Source organism: Humulus lupulus, chromosome 6 (genome assembly GCF_963169125.1).
Source record: "Humulus lupulus chromosome 6, drHumLupu1.1, whole genome shotgun sequence".
In the NCBI taxonomy this organism is placed as follows: Eukaryota; Viridiplantae; Streptophyta; class Magnoliopsida; order Rosales; family Cannabaceae; genus Humulus; species Humulus lupulus.
The window spans coordinates 133,812,081-133,835,357 of NC_084798.1; positions in this window are offsets into that span (position 1 = coordinate 133,812,081).

A 23,277-nucleotide genomic window follows, 5' to 3' on the forward strand; every position below is an offset into this window, starting at 1 on the left:
AATGCCCTTATAAGTATAAATATAATTCACGTAACACATGCGTATAATCATTAAATATCATAATAAATCAATTATGGCCCTCCCGGCCTCCTAATCAAGGTCCTAAACCTTATTAGGAAATTTGGGGCATTACACGATATCAAAGGCTGCCAGAAATAGGCAAAGAAATGTTGTGCATTGATGAAGGAAGTGAGTCACGTGCAAAATAGCATCGAAGATAAGAATGAAGAGCTCGCATAGAAATTATAGTGAAAATTACCAACATATTTGAGAATGGCGGAAGATGAAGAAGAGGAAGCAAAACTAAGTGTGACTATTACTAAATTGGAAGAGGTTAATTTGGATGAGGATGAGCCAGGAAAGGTTGTGCTAGTAAGTGCCCAGTTACTGGATGATCAAAAGAAATCAATGATAGAATTTCTTAAGCAGAACAGTTCTAACTTTTCTTGGAAACTACAAGATATGTCAGGGATCGACGTCGCAGTTATGACACACCAGGTGAACATTGACAAATGGTTCCTAGCTATGAAACAAAAACAAAGGTGCTTTGCCCCAGAAATCAACCAAGATATAAATGAGAAAATAGAACTATTATTGCAGAATGGAGCAATTGAGGAATGTTTATTTTCTGCATGTTCCTTAAACCCAGTAGTAGTGTCAAAGAAGATTAGAAAAAAAGAGGGTGTGTAGTGATTTCACTAATTTGATAAGGCTTGGCCAATGGGCAACTTTCCATTGTTAAGAATTGATCAGAAGGTAGATGCGACAACATGGTTCGAATGAATGTGCTTTCTAGATGCCTATTTAGGATAAAACCAAATTCCCATGGTAAAGGAAGACAAATTCACACAGGGTTTAAGACATTACTTGACCTTTATTGCTGAAGTGTCATGCCTTTCAAATTGAGAAATGCTGGAGCAGCATATCAAACGCTCATAAATAAAATCTTTGTGAACAATTGGGGCGGATAATGGAGGTATACATTGATGATATGGTGGTTAAATCAAAAATTGAAGTAGATCATTTTGATCATATGTGTGAATGTTTTGATGTGCTGAACAAGTCTATGATGAACCTAAATCGACCAAAGGCGCATTCGAGGTTGCATCCGATCACTTTTTGGGTCATATAGTTAGCAAGCGAGGTATTGATGTTAATCTGACTTAGGTGGAAACATTGGTTGGAGTAATAGAGCCACAAGCTATGAGAGACGTGCAAAAAGTTACTGAAAGATTGCAGCTCTTGGGAGGATTATTTCACGCATGTCGGATAAATGCGAGTCCTTCTTTTGATATATCAAGAACAATTCACAAGTGTTATGGGGAATGAAAAATGCGAGGCTTTCAATTAATTGAAGTGATATCTCGGTTTACCACTAGTATTAAGCGTTCCAAGTTTAGATGAAGAGCTCTATATATATTTGGTAGTATAAAAAGTAGTCATATGTTCGGTGCTGTTTAGGGAACTTGAGGGTAAACAAAAACCCATGTTTTACACCAGTAAAATGCTATTAGATGAAGAGCGCTCCAACTGTAGATGAAGAGTTCTATGTGTACTTGGTAGTATCAAAAGTAGTTGTAAGTTCAGTGTTGTTCAAGGAAGTTGAGGGTAAAGAGAAACACGTGTTTTACACTAGTAAAATGCTATTAGATGTAGAGAAACGGTACAACGTAATAGAGAAATTACTTATTCCCATATGATTGCAAAATAGAGGTTGAGACAATACTTTGAAACCCATGTTGTCACAGTATTAACAGATTATTTGCTGAAACATATTTGTCAAAGCCCAATTTGTTAGGACGAATGTCAAAATGGGATATAGAGCTTTCGACCTACGATATGCGTTTTTCTCCTAGAAAATCTAAACAGGGCCAAGTTTTGGCAGGTTTTGGCAGATTTTTTATTTGAGATAAATTCATTTGAAGTGAGTGGAGCTGAAATAGTGGGGCTGTTGTAAGAGGACTAAGAATGAACATTGAGTTCAGATGGTTCGGTGAATGCTCTCAGAACATGGATTAGAATTGTACTTGAAGCTCCTTCTGGACTGCGCATCAAAGAAGTTGTTCAATTAAATGAAAAAGTTACTAATATTGAAGCTGATTATGAGACTTTAGTTTATGATCTTTAGCTGGGGAAGAGCATGGGCATAAAAAAGGTACGAATACGAGCAGACTCCAAGTTAATAATGAAGCGAGTTAATAGGAATTTTGATACAAGGGAGCCATGTATGAAGAAATATTTGAACGTTGTCGCTCTACGCAAGCATTTCAAAGTGTTTGAGTTTAAATAGATCCCACGAGAAATGAATTGAAGAGCGAGGAGTTAGCAAAGAAAGCTTCATTTGGGAAGTGTACGTGGAATTCCTCCATTGTGATGACCATAATCGACTAGAGCATAATGGCTACTTGTCAAAATATAGAATCGACTGCTGAGTGTTGGCTAGATCTTATTTTGCAATTCTTAAAGGATGGGAAGGAGATGGATAATATGGATGAAGCCAGGAGTTCAAGAGCGAAAGCAACGCAATATACTATTATAAATGGAAAGCTCTATAGGCGGTCCTTTAATGGTCCATGTCTGAGGTGTTTAAGACCGGAGGAGGCAAAGAAATAAATTGAAGAGATTCATGATGGAATGTGTGGAAATCATTCTGGAGGAAGAAGTTTAACCCATAAAGTTGTAACAACCCAAAACATTTTAACCGAAACACAGGCGAAGTTTTAAAATTTACATTATTTAAACTTAAAAGATTGTCTTGAAAATATGTATTAAAAAACATTTTATAATAAAAGGATGCGCATACTCAAAATATTTACAATTTCCAAAATCTATGCTAAAAATGAGCTATGTGAAGTTCCAAAATATAAAACAACATGTTTTCAAAATGACCAACATCCCACAGTCGGGCCACATGTATATCTTTGTGAAGCAGACTCTGACTCTCACTGTTCTGCCTTCCCCTTAAGCTTAGCTACAACATGAAATAACTAGGTAAAAGAAACACTTAGTAAGAAACAACCCTACAAAGAGGAAATCAGACATAACCAAAAGGTCGAGCCATCAATGACAAGGCGTTAAGACAGACCTATACCTACCAATCTTACCAGATCTAGGATTCGAAATTTCTTTGAATTCTAACAATAATAAAAAATATATTTACATGTTCTAAAAATATGGGAAACCAAAACAATTCCATAACTGCATTAAGTAATATGGTAATTGAATCAACAGGAGATATATGTACATAAACTCAGTAGGAGTACACAGCTCAATATCTTTTCTATTAGTAAAAGCGTAAACATTGCTTCAAATTTTACGGGTGTGACAAAAGTTACACTAGTATAACAAGGTTTAGAGGTTATCGTGTCCTAGACCACACTAGTAGACTTTATGCTCGGCCTACCAAACCTCCATCCGGACCTAGCCATCAATAATAGTTATCGTTACTCCTCTCCCTACCCAGCATACACACAGTAAGCCTCAGGCCACATTACCAATCATAGATTGTCAGAACCCGGTTCACAACTCAAATTTGCTAGGATAACGATCTTGTAGACTTTCTAGAACACTGTGTATACTTATGCATGTGTCTTATATTTAGCAAACAATACACAATTTATTCATGTTATAGTCATAGAAATCAAAGGTCGTCTTACTTGGATTCCTTAGCATTTTGCGGGATTTTTTCCCAAGTGCAATCCTGCTCTGCTTAGCCAATATTGTAGTTAAGCATACAACATACTCGTATTAATTAAGGCAATTGTATTTGCATGATGTATTGGGCATTTAAATCTTTTATAACAATTAACAATGATATAAAAATCCTTACCCATTTTAGAATGACAAATGGACCTAAACTCACGGTCCAGAGACCACTATTCTAAGTCTGGGGAGACCTACCTTATGGTCTTGATATCTAGGCTCAACTCTATTAATAGATTTTCCCATATAGAATGTGAAGGTCTCACTTTTAATCGAATTCTAATACACACTGGTTGTCAGACTTCATCAAAACTTTAACTGTTTTATGAAGTGGGATTACTTAAATAAAATTAAAATTTCCTTCATAGAAAAATATTTGTTTACTATGTCTGAAATTCTTTTATTTAGTTTTTCTAGAAAATGAAGTAATTTTACTTAATTAGAAACCAACATTTAAAAAGATTATTATTATAAGTTAATTGGATCTTTTTTAGAAATCCACCATTTACGTTTAGAAAAATAAAGTTTCTATCTAATCACTTCCTTTAAATTTTAGAGATTTGGACCCTTTTATTTTTCAACCAAAATAAATTAATTAACCAAGAAAATAATTTCATTTGTTTTCAAACTAATTCACATCATACCCTAATGTGGTAAATTTTGAGTCTTTAAAATGTTTGAGATAATTCATTAATAAGTTTCTTATTTTTAAATGTCAAAAACTTTATTTTTTCCAAGTAAAAATTGACTATTTTATAGTTTAAAAACTCAAACTTTCGCAATCCATAATTTACAATACATTCATCAGTTATTTACTGAAATTTATAGTTACCACTTTAATGCATAAAAACTATTCTCCCAAGTTTTCAGGTCAAAAGGATCATTTTTACTTGGTGAAATACTTTTCTAAAACTCGAAGGTCAAGTTATAAATTTCAAAAACTATATTTTCCTACCAAATTTGACAAGTTATAATTTTCTAACCCCTTGGTATTTTTTTTTTATAAAACTTTCTAGATTCAACCTTGAACAAATTTTGAACATTCTTACAAAATTTTAGATAAAAACGAGTTGTTCTAATCAGTGAACTTGATGTTCAAAAATCGAACCTAAAACTGTAAAATACAATTTTTTTTCCAGATTGCAACTTCTTTTTAAATGTTCCACTTTGTAAATACGAAACCTTGTTGAACATTTTAAAAATCTACAATCATCTACTCTTTCCAAATAATATCGTGGTAGCATCAAATTCCAGAGATAAACATGTTCAAGGTTTTGCTTGACCCTTTGGAATTCAAGACCACAATTTTGGCAAGAAGCCTTCTGTGCAACCTTAGAGGAACTTTGGATTCCTCAATTAAAACCTTCACAAACAACATGCATGCATCACCAAACATAATAATCTACCTTATTACATCACAAAAAATTATTTTAATACTAAAGATAATACATGCAACTAAAACTATTCCCTATACATTTCTCTACCCACCAAAATTACAATTTTTTTTTACATTTAATATGCTATCCTCAATTTCGGTTCGCCCTAGGGAGTTCTTAAGAGTTTCCTAGCTGCCTTTAATTCACTACCGCAACATTTCAAAGGCTCTGTTCAAAGAGTCAAGAAAATATGAAAAGGAAGCCAAGAAAATTACAAGTTCAACTTTAGCTTACAATTTAGAATTTGCTGGAACACATGCATGCACTATGTTTTCCCTTTAATCCACTTGCATGCAACTATAAACACCTTTAAACCTTGCCTTTTAGTGAGTAAAACTCAGAAACCAAAGGCAAAGTAAGTCATATGGTTCGGCCAAGAGGAAGAAAAGAAGAAGAAATAAGATAAAATAAGAGAGAGATGAGAGAGAATGGCTGATAACTTTTGGCTGAAATGAAGAAATGAGGTAAATGAGAGGGAGAAGAGAGTGATGGGTGTGTAGTGAGAGAAAGGGAGGGTGAATGAGCGACACCTATCTCTTTGATTTTTCTCTAATCTTATTTTTACTTAAATGGTGTCTTATTCTCGTTTTGAGTCCTACAAGCATTCTCCCATTATCAACCATGCATTCCTATTGAAAATAATCAAATTTCTTTTAATTTTTTCTAATTTTAATAAGAGAAACTACATCATTTACCACTACATAGTATTTATCCACAATATTACTTTCACATCAATGTTGTAATTAACCTTTACTACTTAGGTTAATACATAAAATGTGGCACCAAAATTAAATTGTTTGTCACACTTAAATAAATTGGTCTATAGTTTATAAATGGATTTAAAATACCATACTTAGGCCAAAATACATATTTTTACAAAATGCACAATAAAATTCATTTTTCATACAATTTTATCAACTTAACCAAAACTCCAATTTTATTAATTATTTTATGCCCATTATATTTTTGTTATAATCATTTACTCATTAGTAATTTATTATCTGAGTTCCCCCGATTAGGATATTCGGTTCGGTCCGAGTCCAAAATTTTTTATTTGCTTGAAAACTCCTCTTTTCATACTTTTGGCTAATAATAACACACACAAATTGGTCTCCCAATATTTGCATACCTATACCATAACATTCATTACAGGGACCATTATCTCGGCCCAAGTGTCTCATTCGTGCCCATAAGTAGGGGGTGACAAATCTCTGACAATTGGGTACTATTAGTCTTATATGATTACACAGGTTGGACACTATGCTTAGCTATATAACAAATGCCAGAGACATGCGCTCATAGTACATCAGTGTAGTGCACCAAAATTTTATTTAAATTTTTGGTGTTTTATTTTATTTAAGTGTTAAGTGTGGTGAATTTTTTTATTTAAATGTTTTTTATTTTATTTAGTTGTTGTTTGTTTTATTTAATTATTTGTTATTTTATTTAATTGTTAGAATTGTTTGGTATAACCTTTTTTAATTTAAATTTGTTAATTGTTTGTTTGATTATTTATTTTTAATATGTGAATAATTGTGTAACTTGTTTATTTTACTATTAGTGTTACATTTTTAAATAAGTATGATAATTGATGTGATTAAAATAGGTTATTTTCTTTTATTTTTAGTGTGTGCCGAAATGTGTGTTTGTGAATGTGTTTTATTTTTTTATTTTATTAATTTATTTAGTTATTGTTCCCATTATAGAAAAGGAAAGGGTAGTATGAATCTAGACCTAATGTGAGTCTTGGGCATTTTCCTTTTAATTATGAAAAGAAAAGAAATATAAGTTGTCATCTTGTAGGAAAAGATGACAAGGTTGATTTTTGATTTGGTTCACATTAGGATAAGGGTTAAGGTGAGGTGTAAGGAGAGGAAATAATGGGATTTAGCTTAAATTATGGGATAGGAATTTGACTTTTCACACTTGAGTCCTTTTCTTAAGGTTAGGTCACTAGAGGCTATAAATAGGAGAGTATGGAAGCCTTGGCATTCTTTTGCTTGTGGCTGCCAAAATTAGGGAGAAGGAGAGAGAGACAGAAGCGTGAAAGAGAGAGAAGGAGGAGAAGAAAGGAAGAAGAAGGAGGAGGTCTTAGGTATGGTTTTTCTTATGATTCCTTGTTGTTTTAAGATTTAGGTTTATCTTTCTCATTATCTTAAGTCTTTTTTTCTATGTTCTTCTTCTTCATGGGTTTCAAAAACCCTAGGGTATTCGAGGGTGATTATCACTTGGGTGTTGATCAAGTTGTGTTCTTGATTTTACAATCAAGAGAGGTATTGAATCTCTACCCCTAATGCTATGGTGTTCTCTTGGCTTATTGGATTTGTGGTTATTTTTCAATATGTTGATGCATGGGAGATTGATCTAGGCGTGGGTAGGGGTTTATGGTGTTGGTTTGATTTTTATTGTTGCATGTTCATAATATGTGTAATGAGATAAATATTGAAATATGATGTTGATGATATTCTATGATTTTATGTATGTATGTTTCGGCCTATGTGGTTTGGGCATATTGGGTTGTTTTATTTTGTGTCACATTTACATGTTAGAAACATGCTAGGTTTCATGTTTATATAGATGAGGATTTTGTGTAAATTATTGTTGGGTATCCAATGTATTTCGGCCTAGGGGTGATGTTCAAGCATGATTGTTTTTCTTATATGTTTTAGAATCAATTGTAAATATAGAAACATGATAGGGTGTATATGGGATTATGTATCAATATGTTATGGTATGCATGAAAAATAATAGGAACATGTTAGGTTTAATATAAAAGCATATATGAGGATTTGTGTTATGTTATTCATGCATGTTGTATTATTATTTTGTTGGGTTGCATGCATGAACTCATTAGAAAAAAATAATAATAAGGTTTTATAAGGTTGTATATGAATATCTGTTAGTTATGTTCTTTGAATTATTTGTATAATAAGAGCATGTTAGGATTTGTGAATTAATGTGTTTATGAAACATGAATGATCTTGTAGGAATTTTATGAGGCATGAGGTAAAAGATAAAATTCATGGTGATTTATGCTTGCTGATTTTGTGATTAAATGGTGAAATGATTGATGAAATAAGGATATGTTTGCATAAGAATGGCTCTAATGATATGTGGTGTTTGTGAAAATAAAATGGTATTTTAATTCACAATTTGTTGACGCGGTTCTTCACCAACAGGTAATTAAGAAAAGAAGAGAAACATATTAGCGCTTAGATTGAACCGAAACAGATATATGATCTTTGAAAATGAAATGGTGACTCAAAGTACGTTTTTTAAGTGGTTCAAAGGTTAAAATCCTTCTACTCCACTAGTTAGTATTATTGCTATACACTGGGTATTTGATTACAGAGTATTTCTTACAATCGAGAACCCAGCCCCTATTAACTCCCAAGGTCTCCATATTTATAGGAGAAGGCACCTAGGAGTTGGTAAGAAGGTCATCCCATGACCTTCTTACCTATCATGTCAACTCTGTGACATTCATGATTAATTCCTAAACCTGACACATAAGTGTGGTCAAATCAATAGGTAAGGGGATAATGGGCCGCATGGCCCAAACCAGTCGTGGGAGTCTGAATACGCACGTTCCTACTGCGTGTCCGAGAAGTCAGGGATATATCTTGTAACGCCCTGGTTACCCCAGAACAGTTACGGTGAACGGTGAACCGGAAATTTGACCCGCTACCCGAGTCCTTTGGTTAAAAACGTGATCTAAGTGTTATTATCAGGTTAAGGTAGAAAACCAGTAAAAAGGAAAGGGTACATTTCATTAAGTAAATAAACTGCTCATGAGCCTTTCAAAAATTTGACAAGTAGTTCGTAATACAAAAGAGTCGCTACAGTTCCAAATTTACAAACTCCGCCGGCCTAAGCGGCAAAAATAGGGTAAACCCCTAGTCCCTCTGAGAACTCCTTGACCGTGGCGGTCAAGCGGCCCTGGATGTACACAACATCGCCCAAGCTCTCCACTCAGGGCTGGTTAAGCTTTTCCTTCCCTTTACCTGCACCACGTAGCACCCATGAGCCAAGGCCCAGCAAGAAAACATAATAAAACATGATATAATATCAACAACGATCATAATAACCATTCAGGACTATCAGTCCAACAAATAGGTGACAATAGCCAAAAGTCACAATAATGAGCATCGCTCCCTCTAGCCATGTGACGATAGGGTCACCAGGGCTTAACAGTTAAGTGATTCTTTCATATGTTCGATCAGGACAGGTGCATGGTGATTAGTCACCTACATAACCTTCCTCACGACTCTAGAGTCGAAGCTATGGACAACATCCCTTAGCCACGTGACTAACGGTCACCGGGGTCGTATACCTTGGCTATATACATCTGGTAATAGACCAGTCAAGCGCTTATAAGTTCTTCGACCTAAGGGTCGGTCCCGCATTAATGCCATAGAGCCATTCAACGCGTGATCATCGACTCTAGAGTCGGTCCCTGACTAGTCAGTGTCTTAAACAGGTAATCAGTCTTCATTAGCATTTAATATGCAATCCACGTTCACATATATCAACCAACATGCCTCAATATCAAACCATGCATGTCATATACCTGTACAGGGTGTAACTGTATCCATACACCGTTTTCTTACCTCAAGTTCGAGCGAGAAGTATGATAAAGACGACCCCTGAGAACGATCGGTCTTTTAGTTCCTTAGCGGTTACCTAATCACAACCAATTATAACCTCCATTAATGAGAATCCACAATAATAGGGTCTTAACCTAAGCACCACCCTCGGGACCTCGAAACATGCCCACACGGTGAGTAGATTCGATCCCGGGCCTTAAGGATTGAAACCCCAAGTCAAAAACCCTTAAAAACACTCAAAACGGGGTTTGGAAGGAACAGGGTAGCGCTACAGCGCTCAACCCCTAGCGCCACAGCGCTCAACCCCTAGCGCCACAGCGCTCTACTCAGAACCTCCCAAAAGCCAAAAAGCCTCCTGAGGAGCGCTATAGCGCCCTAGGGTGGGCGCTGTAGCGCTACCTCCAGCCCAAAACACCCCTAAACCGACCTTCTTCATCTCCTTCGTTTCTAACTCGATCTCCAATCTTCCAAAGCCTATTCTTGATGCCAAATAAACCCAAAAACCATCCTAACACACCCCAAACATCACATGCATGGGAACCCTAGCCAAAACTCCCAACAAAACCACAAATTCACCCTAGAAATCTCAGCTGTAAAGTAAAACCAAAACAGAGCAAACCAGAGAAAATCATGGTCAAAAACTTACCCAAAGCTTGGCTTATGAAGCTCTTCAATAGTGGAACACACTCCCAAACTCCCAAGGCTTGCTTCCCAAGCTAGAATCCTCAAAGTTGGCTCAAAAACCACAAAGAAAAATGAAGAAAAGAAGGTACGGGAGAACCCCTTTTTGCATACTCTGTTTTCACTACTTTTCTTCAGCCAACAAGTGATATATCTATCCTAGGGGTGAAATGTCCATTTTACCCCTAGGTCAATTAATACTTTCTAAAGGCTCACAAGGGCATTTTTGGTACTTCCCTCCTATCTCGTTAATCATAATTAACGCTCTCCAATTCCCGCTATTCTCAATAATCATAAACACCAATAATTCACATCCTGTTACCCTTTATCACCCAGTAACGCTCTAATCATCAAAATCACCCCGAGACTCAACCCAAGTCCCGACACTTAAACCTGTTGTGACTAAACCGCTAATCAATAATCTACGATCGTCCCATGTCGAATAGCTCGAACAAACCCACATCATAATGTGGTCTTAACATATATCACCGACATGCATACAATTAACATTATATTATAATATAATTCTTATAAAGATACATAAACACGTTTAATGGCATAATTAAACAATTATGGCCCTCCCGGCCTACTAATCCAGCCGTTAACCATAATAGGGAATCCGGGGCATTACATATCTAACACGTGATGTCCGATATATGCACGTTTACCTTGCGTGGTTGACTTTATAAGGGGTCACAGCCTCTAACTCCAGCTCGTATCCTTAAACTCAATCCTTAGACAATCTTGGCGAACCCTTAGGTTACCCCGAGCTAAGGAGGTAGGACCTTACGATGGCAGCTCCGGTCCTGGGGATGTCTGCCTGGTAGTCATGATTAGGATGCACCTCAGCTCGCTAATCCGCCCGAGGGAAAATCAGGGTGTACACAATTAAAATGATGATTTTGCACAAATAATTACCTACGGAATTTTTGTTATATTTTTGAGAAAATATGAGTTTTAAAAATAAGGATGGTGATTTTAATGATAAATTTGATTGCTGGAATTTTTGTTGAAAAATGTAGAGTGTGTTTCAATAAAAGGAATTTGATTGGTATTTTGAAATAAATAAACAACCTAAACAATGGTAAAACTTAAAAGTGATATTTTTAATATAATATTAGTGGTTATTTTACAAGTTATGATTTTCTTTAATTGGATTAAGAAAAATGTTGGATTTAATTCACTTGTGATTTTTTTTTTAAATAATGACTGAAAGTTTAGTTTAAAAAGTTTTAAATAGTTATTTAATTTTCACATATGAATTTGTGTTACATAAAAATTAAGTATTAGAAATAATTCAATCAAAATATATTTTTCCCACACATAAAATTATCATTTTTCTCACTTCAAAATATGATATTCTATTAACTTAACTTAAATTGTTATTTTCTAAGGAGACATGATAATCATAGGTATTTTCTTTTTAAAATAATTTCCAATGCCTTTGCTTTTTCTTGTAATTTAAAAATAATAAATGGGTCTTTTATATATTTGTAATGGCTAGATAAAATTGTTTTTTATGAAATAAAAAGAACGTCTTGGGAGATTTAATCAACCTAGTAATTTTAAGAAGATAAGAAATGGAAAACAAAACATGCTACAAGTCTATTATTTTTAAAACGATAGAAGTAAGACACATGGAATTATCATTTTAAAAGCCACATTTACGCAACGTTCTCACGTATGCATGTTACATGCAACCATGTAACCATGTTACATGCAACGTTCTCACGTATTCACTTTTACGTCCAAAATAATGTCTATTATGCAACCATGTAGTTTTTATAGAAAGATCAAGCATGTAATATAGGTAGAATGAGCATTATTCTTTTTATGACCCTATGTGTAACCAAGCATATTGTATGTTGTGTGTAACTCTCACCATGTGTGCATGGCCCATGCACACATGAGTTTTATGAAAGGGGAAAATAGTAATTATGTGAAGCTAAGGAATGTCGTTTTGATTATGGTATAGGCTCGTTGAGAAGTTGTGGTTTTACTTATCTTGGACCTGAAGTAAGGAAGTTAGATAGAATTTATGATTGTTATATTACGAATGGTAAGACCGTTGTGTGAATGAAATGTTATGAATTATGAATGCCATAATGTGATGATATGATGGCTTGTATGAATGTTGTATGATATGAATGGATGTTAGCGTGATGTACGCGACACATCAAAATGGGTTGCTAAGGATAAGAAGACGTAACCCGAGTTACTAAGGATATGAAGACGTAACTCCATGGGCAGACGCGCTGAGGTTATTCAAGGACCAGAGACTCTTGTTTACCTCAAAGGGTGGCATGGACAAGTTAGCGGGCCATGTTCACAAGGAATTGTTCATGATTGTGTTATGATTTTTGGTGATGCTTATGATTATGTTATGACGTTTGGTGATGCTTATGATTTTGTTATGATGTTATGGTGTTTATGATATGATGGTGGCATTATGTTTATGTTTATGATATTGATGCCAATTTTATGATGATGCTATGATGTATAAAGATGAATGATAGTGTTTGTAAATTATTGTATCTTACTTGCTTGTTGTTTGTACTTCCTTACTGGGCTTTTAGCTCACCCCCTTACTTTCCCTTCTAGGTAGCAAATAGGTTTCTCTATGGCACGTGTGGTGATGTGGGGAGTTCTGTCATCCTAGTGTGTATGGCGTGGGGAATCCTATGGACGAAAAAATGATCAATTCTAAACGCCATTTTCTTTTAGTGATGTTACGCTTAATGAGACTTTTCAAACTTGTCAGTGGGACTTAAACTTTTATTTTTTTTAGAACTTTGCATAAAACTGATATTTCATTTTAAAACTTTTGGGCCCAATTTGCATGTTTTAAGCGAGACCCCACTGAAACTTTTATAATAAGTGGCTTTCTATTATAAACCATTGAAAATGTGAATGTTTTATTAAGTACTAGTTAAGGGCATTTTACAATCAGCCGACACAAGATCTGCATTCTATTATTACTCCATGAAGTTTTGCTAAATGAGGGATGGATATAGTAGGGGAGTTGCCTAGAGCACCTGGTGGTAAATGGTCTGCATTGCTCCCTATAGATTACTATACCAAGTGGGTTGTAGGGGAGGCGTATAATACAACTGATACAACCAACACTGTTAATTTTGTCTAGAAGAACATTATTTGTCAAGTTGTACTAGCAACTGAAAATTTATTTGGGATTTTCTTCTGTTAGGTATCCTTAAGGGGATGGACAAGCAGAGGACACTAAAAAAGTTATATTTGCCAACATCAAGAATGATTTGGAGGGCAAGAAAGGTGCTTGATTGGAAGATATGCCTAAGGTTTTGTGTAACGTCTCAATTTCCCTAATAAAGCTTAGTGCCTTAATTAGGGGGCCAGGAGGGCAATAATTGAATTATTATATGATTGTATGAATTATGTGAGTTATATTATAGAGTGACTACGTTTGCACATTTTGGTGTATTAGGCATGCATGTGGACCCATTTCATATTAGAAGGGAATTTTCGTAATTTTTGCCCGTCCAGGGCATATCTGTATATATATGTGCATATTGATTGAGACACAATTATTATGTGGATATATTTGAGTTATTCGGCCCTAGACGATCCTAGGGAGTAAGTTAGCAGTTTAGTCACAAAGTGGTCAAATACCCGGCTCATGGTGAGCCCAGGGGTATTTTAGTAATTTAGTACGTTGCCGGGATTTATCGGGTAATGGGAAGTTATTTGGTGATTACTTGGGCATATTAGAGTTAATTGGAACATGTGGTGTTATTTGAGATTAGTGAAAAATGGTGGCAAATGACTAATTTTCCCTTGAGAACATTGAAGAGCATGGGTAAGGGCTAGGGGAGTTTCGGTCATTTCCCTTGCCCATGAGATAACTTAGTCACCTGAGAAGGAAACCTCTAGAGTTTAGAAAAACACCAAATAACAGTTTTGTGTGTGTGTGTGTGTGTTTGTGCTTTTCTCTCTTTCTCTCTTGTACACTTGGGGGAGTTTTTGATTTTTAGAGGAATTTTTCTTGGGAATTGGAGGTTTGAAGCTAAAGATTGAGTTAGGAGTAGCTTAGGGGTTGAATTACACAACTGAGGTTACTGTTAGGGCTTGGGGCAGGATCATGCTCGAGGATCATTTTATCTATCCTATGCTTGTACCAGAGATAAGAATACTCCACCCTATATGTGATATATGTTATTAGGGCTTGAATCGGTTGTTGAACATGGTTATGACTATGCTTGGGCTATTTTATTAGACATATTAACTGTGCAGTGCATACATGTGATATTTAATACGCTTATTGATTATCTGATTGAAAAGGCTTGACTAATAAGTCAAGGACGACAATAGCGCACTGAGATATGGCCGAAATGATTGACTTATAAGTCAAGGGCGGCAATAGCACGTGGAAAGCAGGTCGATATGGTTAGGCCTAATCAAGAGTGTGGTATATGCTTGACCGACCCTATGGTTGCTTGAAAACTAAAGCGCTAGGTAGGCTTGGCCAACCCTAATGTTGTTTATATAGAGGATAGGGCAATGGGCCCTAGGGTGACTCTATATTCCCATATCCTTGGAAAATGGGCCCGGTGTGGCTCTATGGTCATGTGTCTAGGGCAACGGCCCCCGGTGTGACACTGTAGTCACTTATCTGAATAGAATGCATGCATAAGTTGGGTTATTACTGCTAAGCATGCTTACTATGATTATGTGATATGATTTTAACTACATATGAGCATGTTTAAGTTTTACTGCTGAGCCTCGGCTCATGGGTGCTTTGTGGTGCACATAAGCGGAAAGTGAAGTTAGACCAGCCATGAGTTGGAGAGCTTCGGTGGCAGCATGTACATTTGCGGTTGCTCGACCACCACATCCGAGGTTTCTTAGAAGAAGTAGAGTCAAAGCCTATTTTGTCACTTAGGTCAGCTTGTTGTAACATTTTGAGTTGTAATTAACCTTTTAAATTTTATTTTGGGATCTCATGCATGGAATTAAACATTTTGATGAAATGGTTATTCCTTTTTTAACAAAATTTTTAGCCCTAAACCGTTAATCATGTTTATTTACACGTTCGTGGCGAAGAGACTCATTTAGAGAGTCTAGCACTATTTAAAATACACAGTTCAATGGTCTTGGCTATCCAGGGTGTTACATTTTGTGTGCGTATAGAACCACGTGCAAATTTTCCACTGGAGAGTCCCCATATGCGATGGTGTAGGGCACGGAAGTTGTGATCCCAACTAAGACAGGTTTGCCAACTCATCATAAAAACATATCTGCGAATGAGTCTATGAATAATGCTCAGCTCATACACAATATGGATCTCATGGACGAATTTAGGCAGATAGCACGCATTCAAAATGCAAAGTACACAAGTTTGATAAATAAACAATATAAGGTCAATCCTCGTGAATTTAAGGAGGAAGAATGGGTACTCAGGTGAGTCACAGAAGATGAAAAGATGCTAGAACCCAATTGGGAATGAGCATACCAAATAGCAGAAGTACTCTATAAAGGATTACACAAACTAAAAAAAAAATACATGGGGATAACGAATACCTAGAACATGGAACTCCATGTCCTTGAAGAAGTATTACTTTTAGTTGTATTATGTTTGTTAGGATTAGTGTTAGATTAAAAAAATAAAAGAACTATTACTTTTAGCTCTACAATGTTTGTATGACAACGATTATGTGATTATGAGTTACAGTACTGAAGTGAAGCTTATGAGTTAATTGATTATGTCATTAACAAAACGTTTGTTATGCGGCAATAAATTTTGTTCTGAGTTGAAGATCAGTGTGGGAATTTTAACAAGGCATGGAATTCAGAAGTTAGAGATAAAAAATTAATGCAATTCTGACACGTGAGTGGTCAATCGCAAGATGTGATAATAGAATCGAGATCAATACGACGATATATTTTGTGAGTGTACGAACGAATCTCACCAGAAAATTCAAAGCATACAACTGAGATATTACAAGATCTTGGGAAATCGCAAAATGTCAGGAATAGTTGACGAAATAAATAGTCATTGACTTATTAGTTAAGGCATTTATGAGATTGAAATGGACAACAAGGTATTCAATTTCCTATAAAGTATCATGATTGAAGATTGAATTGAGGCACACTCGGCCATATTCTTGAGGCTAAAATGTTTCTTTGATGAGTATTTCAAAATCTTCTTTGTGATATGAGAGATGAGGACAAATGTACTGAAAAATGGGGCGATGAACCGAGTCAACCTAACAAAAAAATGTGAAACAAAATGGGTTTGGCGAAAGAAAACTAGAGACAGGTTTCGAGCGCGATGACGAAGGAAGAGGCGGCGAGACAATCCTCTCAGGCGAAGCTTAATAGAAAAATAATATGTACTGAGCAAATGAAGGGCGGTGATATACCTATGCATGTGATGTCCAATCAAGCATGCCCAACAAGGAAATGAAACCCCAAACAACCAGAAAATCTCGACCTTCCTCTTTAAAGAGAGTGGCTTTGCTCAGGCGGAAGCAAGAATTGAGGAAGAGAGCCTGACCAAAGGTGGCGAATGCTTCAGAAAGGAGGCTACAACCAAGTAAAATGAGATCTGCACTACGGGAGATGCCTCACGGCTGACGAACGGAGAAGTGACGAGAGTGGAAAGCTCCAAAATGTGCATAACTGTAAAATCCATTATTGGCATATTTGACAAAATTGACAAAAGTAATTAAAGAAGATTTTTCGAAATGGGTAGTTTCCTGTTTTGTTGAGAAATGTTTTCTAAATCAGATTATTCTATATATGTTAATAAAATAAATATATATAATTTCCTATAAAAGAATATATTTTCATGAATTTTGTTTATGGAAATTATTGGTATTTATTTTTTGATCTGATTTGTTTGTACAGAAACTGTGTACATCTTGCAGAGATAATGTATATATTGTGTCCTTATTTTAAGGAAATTGGATTTAAAAACTGTCCAGGTTCAATGAATATGTTTGAACGAATTGGCAGTCTGTTTGAACAGATTCTGACTTTCCTATTTGGGAAGATTTTCCATTTATTGGCTTATTGGTTTCTGATTTGTTTTCCATGACGTAAAAGGATTCTAAAGTGTATATAATCATCCTTAGGTCGTTGGTTTTTTATCATCTCTCTTGGTGTATTATTTACCAAATATTTTCAAGTTTTAGAGAGACTTTTTATTATGTGAAGAACTTGAGTCCAGCAAGTTCTTTGTGGTTTATTACGGTGTACTTCTGTATTATTTTCCTTGTGCTAATTGTGCAGGAAGAACACACTTGGACATTGTTCATCAAGCTTCGGGAGAAGTCTTGTTCGTGAGTAACTTTTCGGGAGGAAAAGTGCAAGTGTTATGATTTGAAGGGAGTTCAAGATCTTAGCCCTTCATAAATTTGATTAGGAGTTTATATTACAACAGTTGCGACAAATTCAAGAGGGATTCTTTATTTGTATAAGTAGATTTGGTTTTGTAATCGTTTAGATATTCTTCTAATAAATTTTATTCTGTGGGCGTGGCCCCGTGGACTAGTAGCAATCTGAAAAGATTGCTGATACAACGTATAATTTCGTGTGTTCTTTACCTTATGTTCGTTTTTTATCTTCTGGTGATAAACTGTTTAAAAATATCTGGTTTCTGTTCAAATAGTCTTTGTGTCTATTTAAACATTTCTGTTCAACAATTAATTATTTAAATTGAATAATTACGTTGGTAATCATAAAAAATGGAATTTTAATTGATATCAGAGTGGTTCACTAAACTCTTAGTGAGATCTTGTGGTTATTTTCCGTTTGATTTGTTTTATGTGAAATGTCTTTCTTTGCAGAAGGTAGTTCGGTGTCTCGACCTTTGCTTAATGACTCAAACTATCCATATTGGAAAGTTAGGATGAGAGCTTTCATAAAAGCTCAAGATGAGAAAGCATGGAGAGCAATTTTTTCTGGATGGTCACCTCCTATTGAAAAAGGTGAAGATGGAAGCACAATTGTAAAATCTGAACTTATTTGGGATACAGAAGAAGAAAAATTATCCAGTTATAATAATAAAGCTCTTCACGCCATATTTAATGGTGTTGGAGAAAGTTTTATAAAACTTGTTTCCACATGTGTCTCGGCTAAAGATGCTTGGACAATTCTTCAAACTCAGTTTGAAGGAACTATAGATGTCAAAAGGTCTAGATTTATTATTTTACAAACTAGGTTTGATGACCTTAGGATGTACGATTCTGAAACACTATCTGAATTTTATAAGAGATTATCTGACATTTCTAATGAGTATTTTGCACTTGGTGAGAAACTTGATGATTATGTTCTTGTTAGAAAAATTGTTCGAGTTCATCCTGACAGGTTCAATGTTAAGCTCACTGCTATGGAAGAGGAGAAAAACTTCAGTACTATGAAGGTAGAAGAATTGATGGGGTCACTTTGTACCTTTGAGTTAAATCAAAAGATTCGTCAAAAAGACAAGCCAAATACTTCCAAAGAGAAAGAGAAAACCATAGCTTTCAAAAGCACTGAAAAAGAAGTGTCAGATGATGAAGATGGTGATAATGAAATGGAAATGCTTGCAAAAAAAATTCGAAAATATATGAATGAGATAGGAAATAAGAAGTTCAATGGAAATATGTCAAAAGGTAATCCTTCTTCTCTTAAACATTTTCAAACTAATAAAAAAGGTATTCAGTGCAGGGAATGTGAGGGATTTGGTCACATCCAATCTGAATGTGCAAACACCTTGAAAAAGAACAAAAAAAGGTATGATTGCTACTTAGAGTGATAATGACTCTGAAAGTAGTGAAGATGAGGAAGGTAATGTCGCTCTCACTTCTATTTTTCTTATTTCTAAATCTGCAAATGAGAAAATTATTTGCTTGAATAATGTTTCAAAAGATGAAGAAAATACTAATAGTGATGAATCTGAATTAAATGATGAGTCTTTGAGTGAATCTTACAAAAAGATATATGGTTCATGGGTGAAAGTGTGTTATGAGAATAGGTCATTGGTAAGCAAAAATAAAGATTTATCCTTTGAAATTAAACAACTTACTGAAAAATTTGAAAAAGAAATAATTTCAAAAAATGTTGAAATTAATAAGTTGTCTAAAGATTTGGATACTCTTGAGAAAAATGTTAGAATGCATAACATCGGTTCTACTGTTTTTTAGAAAATACAGAATGCAGGTCAAAGAAGTCATGTGGGACTTGGTGCTTCAAGTTCTCAAAAATCAAAGAAAACTGTCTTTATCTCAGCTGGGATGCTATCGTCTGATGTTCCTGCGTCTTCTTCACTGAAATCTATTGCATCCAGTTCTCATATTGTTCCAACAGAATGGACACAGTCAGCAAGAAAATCCAATGGAAAATTCGAAAAATTCATTCCAATCTGTCATTTTTGTGGTAGGAAGGGCCATATTCGTCCTAAGTGTTTTACTCTTATGAATTTTGCCAAAAATGAATATTTTGAGAAATTTAATTATTTTGATAATTTCAAAAGAGTAAAAACGGAAAAAATTCTATAAAAGAAAATATGGATAAAAAAGAATAATTGTTTTGCTGGTTTTACTAGTAAATATGATAGATCTGCTTCTTCATATTTTTGGTATTTTAACAGTGGTTGTTCAAGACATATGACAGGTGACAGGTCTATTCTTACAGACATAAAACCTATGCATTGTGGATCTGTTACTTTTGGCAATGGAATTGAAGGTAATGTTCTTGGAATGGGTACTCTTAACTTTGAAGGGTTGCCTAGAATCAAAAGAGTGTTACTTGTGGAAGGACTTAAAGCTAATCTACTTAGCATAAGTCAAATTTGTGATCAAGGTTATACTGTTAACTTTGATAAAGAGAATTGTTTTGTTTTAAACAAGAATGGTGAGAATGTTCTTGAAGGCTTTAGATCTAATGGAAATTGCTACACTCTTCTGCCGTCTATTATGTGTCAATCTGTTGTGAGTAATAACACTGATGTGTGGCATGCTAAACTTGGTCACATAAATTTCAAAACTTTGAAAAAATTGTCACATACAGAGATTGTTCGTGGTTTACCTAAGCTAGGTAAAGAATCTGATGGTAAGTGCAAGAGTTGTCAACTTGGTAAGCAATTAAAAATTACACATAAAAGTGTTTCTGATGTAAACACTTCGAAAGTTTTAGAATTGCTTCACATGGATCTTATGGGTCCAATTCAAATTGAGAGTTTAAATGGGAAAATGTATATTTTTGTTTGTGTGGATGATTTTTCTAGATATACTTGGGTGGATTTCTTGAAAGAAAAATCTGATACTTTTGATGCATTTAAAACTCTTTACTTGAAATTAAAAGTTGAAAAAGATTGCAACATTGGAAAAATTGTTCGTATAAGAAGTGATCATGGTAAAGAGTTTGAGAATTCTGTCTATGATGATTTTTGTAAGTCTGCAGGTATTTCTCATGAGTTTTCAGCTCCCAAAACTCCTCAACAGAATGGAGTTGTAGAAAGGAAAAACCACACTCTTCAAGAAATGGCTAGAGTGATGCTAAATAGCAAAAAATTGACCAAACGGTTATGGGAAGAAGAAATTAACACTGCTTGCTATATCATAAATCGTGTTTTTCTCCGTCCAGGTACATCTAAAACATCTTATGAAATTTGGAAAGGTAAGAAACCAAGTGTGGCTTACTTTCATGTTTTTGGGTGTGTTTGTTATATTTTGAGAGACAGAGAAAATCTTGGTAAATTTAATGCTAAGAGTGATGAAGGTGTTTTTATTGGATACTCCACTAACAGTAGGGCTTATCGTGTGTATAACATGAGAACCTAAACTGTAATGGAGTCGGCTAACGTTGTTATTGATGATGCCAGGGATTTTTCTGAGTTTTCTACTGAGGAAGAAATTGATAGGTTTATTGATGAACCTACTGAAAAACACGAAGAAGCTTGTGTCAGTGATACTACTATTGCAACATCTGGTTCATCTGTTCCAACAAATCACGAATCTGATGAAACTGATTCTGGACAGACAGAAAAGAAATTTCCAGATATTATTTCGGATGAAGTCCAAAAGGAGCCATCAACCAGAGTTAAATTAAATCATCCAACAGATTTAATACTTGAAATCCAAAAGACAGTATGGTAACAAGAAGAAGGTTTAGTAATGTTTTTCAATTTGTTTGTTTCTTATCTTTACTAGAGCCTAAAAATGTGAAAGAAGCTTTAACTGATGAAAATTTGATTAAAGCTATGCAGGAGGAATTGGAACATTTTTTTAGAAACAAAGTGTGGATCCTTGTGCCAAGATTGTTGCATACCAATATTATTGGCACAAAATGGATTTTCAAGAATAAATCTGATGAATTTGGTACAATTGTGCGAAATAAAGCAAGATTAGTGGCACAAGGGTACACACAAGTGGAAATAATAGACTTTGATGAAACATTTGCACCTGTTGCAAGACTTGAATCAATTAGATTATTATTGTCTATTGCTTGCTTGATTGGTTTCAGGTTGTTCCAAAATGATGTCAAATCTGCATTTCTCAATGGGATCTTGAATGAAGAGGTATATGTTGAACAACCCAAAGGGTTTGAAGATCCCCATGCACCTGATCATGTTTACAAATTGGAGAAAGCTCTTTATGGTTTGAAGCAAGCCCATCGGGCTTGGTATGAGAGACTCACTCAATTTCTTGTTTCTCATGGATACAAAAGGAGCGGAGTAGATAAAACTTTATTTATCAAAAATATTAAATCTAACATAATTATTGCTCAAATTTATGTTGATGATATTGTGTTTGGTTCTACTTCTGACAATGAGGTGCAGGTATTTGTGAAACAAATGAAAGAGGAATTTGAAATGAGCATGGTGGGAGAATTGACCTATTTCTTAGGTTTGTAAGTCAAGTAGTTAGATGAAGGCACATTTGTTTCTAAAAGCAAATATGCTAAGAACTTGGTGAAAAAGTTTGGACTTGAAAGTTCAAAGATTGCCAAAACACCGATGGGAACGACTGTGAAGCTATCCAAAGATGAAAATGGTGTCAAAGTTGATCCTACACTGTATAGGAGCATGATTGGTAGTCTTCTTTATGTCATTGCTAGTAGACCAGATTTGAGTTATAGTGTTGGTGTGTGTGCCAGGTACCAAGGAAATCCCATGGAATCTCATGTTGCAACTGTCAAAAGAATTATTCGATATGTTCATGGGACTGTTGATTATGGTATTTGGTATTCAAAAGAAACTAACCCTAATCAAGTGTGTTTTAGTGATGATGATTGGGCAGGTAACACTGATGACAGAAAAAGTACTAGTGGAGGATGTTTCTACTTGGGAAATAATCTAGTCTCTTGGCACAGCAAGAAACATAATTCTATTTCTCTTTCAACAGCTGAGGCCGAATACATTGCAGCAGGAAGTTGTTGTGCTCAACTGTTGTGGATGAAGCAAATGATGATGGATTATGGGTTTGATCTTGAAATTTTAACTATTTTTTATGATGATACAAGTGCAATTAATATTTCAAAAAATCCTGTGCAACATTCTCGTACTAAACATATTGATATTCATCATCATTTCATAAGAGAATTAGTTGAAAATAAAGTTCTTGTCTTGGAATATATTGAAACACATAATCAGATTACTGATATTTTCACTAAAGCTCTTGATTCGGTTCGCTTTGATTTCCTCCAAAAATCTTTTGGGGTTTGTTCTCTTTAAATTTTCTTGTTATTGTGTTGTCACTCTTGATCAAATGTGTGTTGTTTAAGTTTAAGAAAATTGTCAATTAATTTGAAAATTTTGTTGTGTGTCAAGCTAGATAATCTGACTTGTGTTTATGAGCCTTTGGTTGTATATTCTTGAGAGAAAATTAATCAAT